Genomic DNA, 6,000 nt, shown 5'->3' on the forward strand with positions numbered 1-6,000 from the left:
ATAGGAAAGTTCTCTCTACTCTTTAACCAAAATGTCTATTACTGCAATTTAAGGCCATTGCTCCTTGTCTTGCCCCCTGTAATTTTAGTCTGTCACCATCCTCAGTAAAGCTGCTTTGTTCTGTTTGAAGACTGTTGGCAAAATCCACCTCATGTCAACCTTGGTTCGTTCTAATTTGTCTACATCTTTTTTTAATTGTAGCACCCCAAACCAGACATGGTATTCCAGGTGAGGTCTCACTAGTACTGAATAGAATAGAAGAATCACATTCCTTGACTTGCAGGTGACACTCCTGTTACTATAGCCTAGTAGGCTACTAGCATTTTTGCAACGAGCACATTGTTGGCTCATATTCAGTGTAAAGTCTGCTGTAGTCCCCCAGGTCCTTTCCTGCAGTACTGCTAGCCAGTCATTCCTCAGTCTGTAGTTGTACCTGCAGTTATTTTCTCCAAAGTGCAGGACTTTGCACTTGCCCTTGTTGAATTTCATTTAATCAATTTTGGACCATTTTTTCAATTTGTCAATGTTATTCTCATCCTAATCCAAGCCCTCAAAGCATTTCCAACAATCTTGATGTCATCTGAAAATTTGCCACGTGTGCATTCAATCCCATCCTCCAAATTACTAACGAATATATTAAACAGCACTAGACCCAGGGAACCGTACTTGATATCTCCTCCCAGTTAGACATTGAGACACTGATGGCTACTCTTTACTCATGATGTAGCTAATTATGTATCCACCTCACAATGCTTTCATATAAACAATACTTCTGTAGCTTACATAGCTTGCATGAAAGAATGGATTCTGGAATATCTTCAGTGATAACAGGAAGTACTAGCATGGTTTCACAAAGGTGAAGAATTATATAAATATTAGTTAAAACTAAGATATGTGCTGAAAATCCTCCATAGTCTAATGTGCAGGCATATTCAGGGTTCACATTTAAGCTTATCTCTTTGTTCACCTCTTTGGGTTGTGATACAGTCAGATCTGGTTGCTTATAAATGTTTGGAATTTGTTTTTAAAGTTCAAAAGAGTTGAAGATCTTCAATATTAAGGTATTCCAGAAAAAGGGGAATTTTTTGGCATGGAAAAACTCATCAATATTAAAGTTGGTTGCCTTATAGACTAAATTGACTGTTGTTTACTAAAAGTCAGATAGTGTACCTCTTACCCCTTTGAGAATTGCTTGCATTTATCTCCTGCATTTTGGGTGAATTCAACCATACAAGTACAACCAATGTTTTATGTAGCCTCTTCCTACAGCAGTGAACCAATAAGGAGACAGAGGTCATGTCTACACATGTATTAATGCACTTTTCCTAATGCGCATTAAATTTAGTACCTTCAGTATGAGGTACTAATAAATGTGCATTAGGCGGTGCTAATGCACAATAGTGCAAGTGCACGCTTTTCAGGTGACACTTAATGTGCAGTAGCCTATTCTACTGCACATTAGTGTGTTAGCATGGTTTTTTACATGCTGTTTGAATGTGCAGTAGAATAGGCTGTTGCGCATTAAAGCACATGTGTAGATGTGCCCAGAATTCCTTAAATATCTAAGTTGTGTTGTTGTACTAGGCACATTGACATAGAAAATACTAAAGTTGCTGTAATGTAAAAGTTGGCTATACAATGTTAATAATATGTTATGTGTTATGTCCCTTCTGCACATTTTTATATATGAACATTTTATTTTCTGTTGAATTTTACAGTGCTGGTTAACCAAGTTAGTCTGTTGTCAGGCAAAAGTGAAGGCAGGGCCCTAGCATCAAATGAAGTCCAAAAGCTCTTGTTGCCTTCAAAAGCTCTTGTATGAACCAGTTAGTATCTAAGGTGTCAGTCTGCTATACCTTCTGTTGACTTAAACCAGAATGTGTTCCTTCTACTAGGTTGGATTTATTACTTATTTTTTAATAAATCATTCTGCAATTTTCCTGATTTTAATCTCTCTCAAAGTGACTTAGCCAAGTCTGCCAATGCAAAACTAACAAGATGCAGATCCCACATCTCTGTTATATTTTAAATACTTCAGTGAATGACCATTTTGTCTTAATTCAGAAGGAAATAACTGGGTGTACAGTAGCACTTGCTGTAAAAATGCATTCCTAACCAGGTTTAACATATTGACAAGTGCTAGGAGCAATTCAGAAATAAATGGCTGGCTCTGCTGACAAAAATTCAAGAGTAGAGAGAATTTTAAGTATAAAGTGAATGTAAGAAACTCATCTCCATAGCGGATAAGAAGCCAAAAAAGAGAATTAAAATTGTATGATAAAAGATGAAAAGGTTGAAGCCACTGTTTTGACTGCTGGACCTTCTAGAGGAGCTGTCTGAAGAAAGAATGAAATAGGAAGTTAAGCAGGGGGAATATCACATGAAATTTACCAGAGATCAAAATATTACTTTTTTTGCACTTCAAAGGCATCCCTCATATTTTCACAGGTTATTTAACCCTGCTGGCAATCTCTCCAATGCATAAATATTTTTGATGGCATGCAAAGTGTCTTTTTAATGGTGTATGGATGCTATACGGTGAGCAGGTTGAAAGGTATAAATATTCATGTCAGCAAAGATGCTGTCAAACTCCTGGCTTGACATGATATCAAAAATTTAAATATAAAGAAGATATTCGGTTTTGTTCCTCCTTTTCTCCTCAAGTTTGGCACTTGGCTGCATGGTTAGAGTAAAGAAATACCCTCTGGAACACTGTTTTGGTTCAGGTGTAAGAAATTAAATCGAAATCTCCTCAAACTCGACAGTTTAATTTACTTCTCTTAAGCTCTTTAATACCAAACTTATCAGTTCTCTCTGTTAGGCATTAACTTGTTAAATGAGTCTTAATTATACATAAGCAGATGGAGATTTAAATTAAAATTACCTTACACTCGAGTGGCTTTAGTTCATTATAACATATCTTCCTCTTAATCATTTAGGCAGTCTCATCATCTTTCATATAGAAAGTTATTAAAGTATTCCAATTTCCATATTTCTTCAGACACATCCACTTTTAACTGGCACGTAATGCACATTAGTTGGTGACTTATACCATGCTATAGTCAGTGAATTATTCATGTCAGTAACAGTTTTTGTACTTTAATATTATCTATATCCTTTTATTTTAAAGGCTTTATATTTACTGGATGCTTGCTATTTCACCTGCCATTTCAAGTGCAGTTTCTAATGCCACACCATTTTCATAGTGGTAAGAAAAGGAACAAGACACCTTGTTCATTTTATATCTCTGCTCAGTGGAGATCAGGAAATGGAAAAACAGGTGTTTAGTGAAAACATTGGTAAAGGCTGGGAAGATTTCTAATGAACTTCCAGGAATCACAATTAGTCTTCATCTTAAGTGTCCTATTAAAGCAACATCATCAGCAATGGATTCCCCAGGACAAAAAAAGATGTTCCATAAGATTTTCCTATCTTCTTCCACAATTAAAAGATTTATGTGTAAGGGAATTAGGCTGTTGCAGACTTACCATGTATTAAACCTCTCCAAAGAGAGAATGAATGTCCATATCACTGAAGATGAATAATTCCTTTTTCTCAGCAGCTACTGAATATTTATGCCAAAACAAGCATGTAGAGACAGTCTTTCAGTCAGAAAGCCACAACAAGCAATTTAATCAACCTAAGCTATGCACCTCCAGGGTAAAATAAGGAAGACTTGGACAAAAAAGTGGCATTTTGGTTCCAGTAAGCAATTTACAACCATTCACAAAGGAAGCACCAGTGGGACTTTTCAAAGACAAAAGCATACAGTCTCCTTTGCTAGAGGCAGGCAGACTATTCTCAGGACCCCCTTAGCTAATATTTTACCCAGACACTCTTCCGTGTAAAATGGTGTTCTGTTACAAGGAAGTAACTGCATTAGCAGGATGAGTGACAATGACAGTTGAGTTAAAAGGCTGAGTTTGCACAAGCAAACTTCATAGCCATCATTCATCACTGGTGCAGTTCCACTGGTAACTCTGAAGTGGAAATAGGGTTCAGACTTTTACTATCACAGCTGAAGGAAAGGATAGGTCATCGGTTAGAGTTGTGTTTGGGAAATGTCACTTAGGTCCAGATCCTCAAAAGGCATTTAGTGACTTGGAAACTTAAATATCTGTAAGGATCTGGGCCTCATCTTTCTTTGCTTCAGTTCCCCCATCTGTACAATGGGATAATGCTTCCTTACTTTATTTGGTGATGAGAAATACATGTATGATGATGAGCTGTCCAGTCTTGAGGATACTGGCCCAGAACCCAATTGGCCTCTCAGATGCCTACTCTTAGCGGTAATACTTGCTTTCATCTCACCCCAGGTACATGCCTAGTTGTCTGTTTCAGTCCATGGGCAGGTGTTCTGTATCTTAGTGCCAAGCAGGAATGCAACTGTAGGTAGCCTGGAGACGCAGGGAATACTGAACTCATTTCTGCAACAGACATAAAGAGGAGACTACCACACACTGATGGGCAGCCTCACATAGATATTCTAGGTGGCTGTTGGGAAATGCATTTGAAGAAAGACTAAGTACACCTGTTATATGAAAATGGTGAAAATGATACAGTGGCAGGCACATCTCCTACAGATCACCCCTTTGCACCAACTCTGCAGACAGAGGCCTTGGGTAGCTATTATATTTGTGTCAGGAAGTATGCCCTTTTCTCGATGTAAAAAGTAAGCACACAGGCATTCAAGCAGTTTGTGGTGTCCTAGGTACAAACAAGCAGAGCTCCAGCTCTTCTAGCCAGTCATCTGCCACATGCTTAGTGTTCTGGTTGAGGGCAGGACTCTCCCACAGTGCTACCATGGCTGCCCATGCTCTGACAGTGATGGCAAGAAGCCCCTCCTCCACAGCTAGAACACGGGCAAGAATCAGTCTGTCCACAGGCTCAGGAACAATTTGGTTCTTGTGAGTGGGGTCAGTGACCAGAGCTGCCTCGCTATACTGCAGGAACTCCAGAAAGAGCCTCACTTCCCTCCATCCTTTGAATAGCACTAGGGAGGCATAGTGGCATGGCTTCTGCCACTTGAGCAACCTCAGAGAGTCCCATGGCCACTCAAGCAGTAGCACCAATTCCTGCTATCCTTTAACAGGTCTGGGACTCCTTAGGACTATTCAAGGGGCATCAGGAATCTGATGGGGCTGGGAGGGGTGAAGAGAGCAGTTTTTCTCACCCCACCCCCTTCCACACTTGGGGGGTGGAGAGGTTCTCCTTGGCAGTTGCTCATTTATAGCTTGCTTTCTTCCCCGATAGGAGAGCATGCAGGCTGTCCATTATTGGGCTGCCCTAGGGGTGGAGGAACTTAAGAAGCAATCTTCTAATGCCCCTTGACTGAAAAGTTTGCTTCTGTGGTGTCTGTGTAATTCTCCTTTTAGGGACTGGAAAGCTCATAAGCCCCCATTCTCAATCTAGTTCCTTGAAATTCTTAGTGCTGGAACTAAGGCAAGTTGTTTGTATGGGTTACATCTTTGAATCCAGATACAAGAGCTGGTGAGCTGAACATATTGCCAAGATGTGGAGTAGGGACAGGTGATCATCACTCAGTGGGGAGAGTAAAGCAGCAACACATGAAGGAGAGCCATAGATGGAAACAGAGAATTGCAGCTTCACACGTCTCATGCACAGTCATGGAAATTCATTTATGCTGATGACATCTGCTATGCATTTCAGGCCTGGACTTTCTCTGAGCTAGAACACATTCTGAACAGTGACATTGCAAAGCTGGCTGACTACTGCAAGGCTGGGCATCTCTAGCCAAGTGTCACTAAGACAATTTCTAGCATTTTCCACCTACACAATGCCAATGCTTCCTGGGAGCTGAACATCTACCTGGATGGCCAGAGGCCAGGTAGCACAACCTGCCTACCTGGGTGTGATGCTAGACCAGACACTGAGCTATCATGAACACTTGAAAAAAACAGCAATGAAAGTTAAAAAATGCAACAACCACTTTAAAAAGCTGGCAGGGTCATCATGGGGTGCAAAAACCTCAACCATAAA

Source organism: Alligator mississippiensis, chromosome 4 (genome assembly GCF_030867095.1).
Source record: "Alligator mississippiensis isolate rAllMis1 chromosome 4, rAllMis1, whole genome shotgun sequence".
Lineage (NCBI taxonomy): Eukaryota > Metazoa > Chordata > Crocodylia > Alligatoridae > Alligator > Alligator mississippiensis.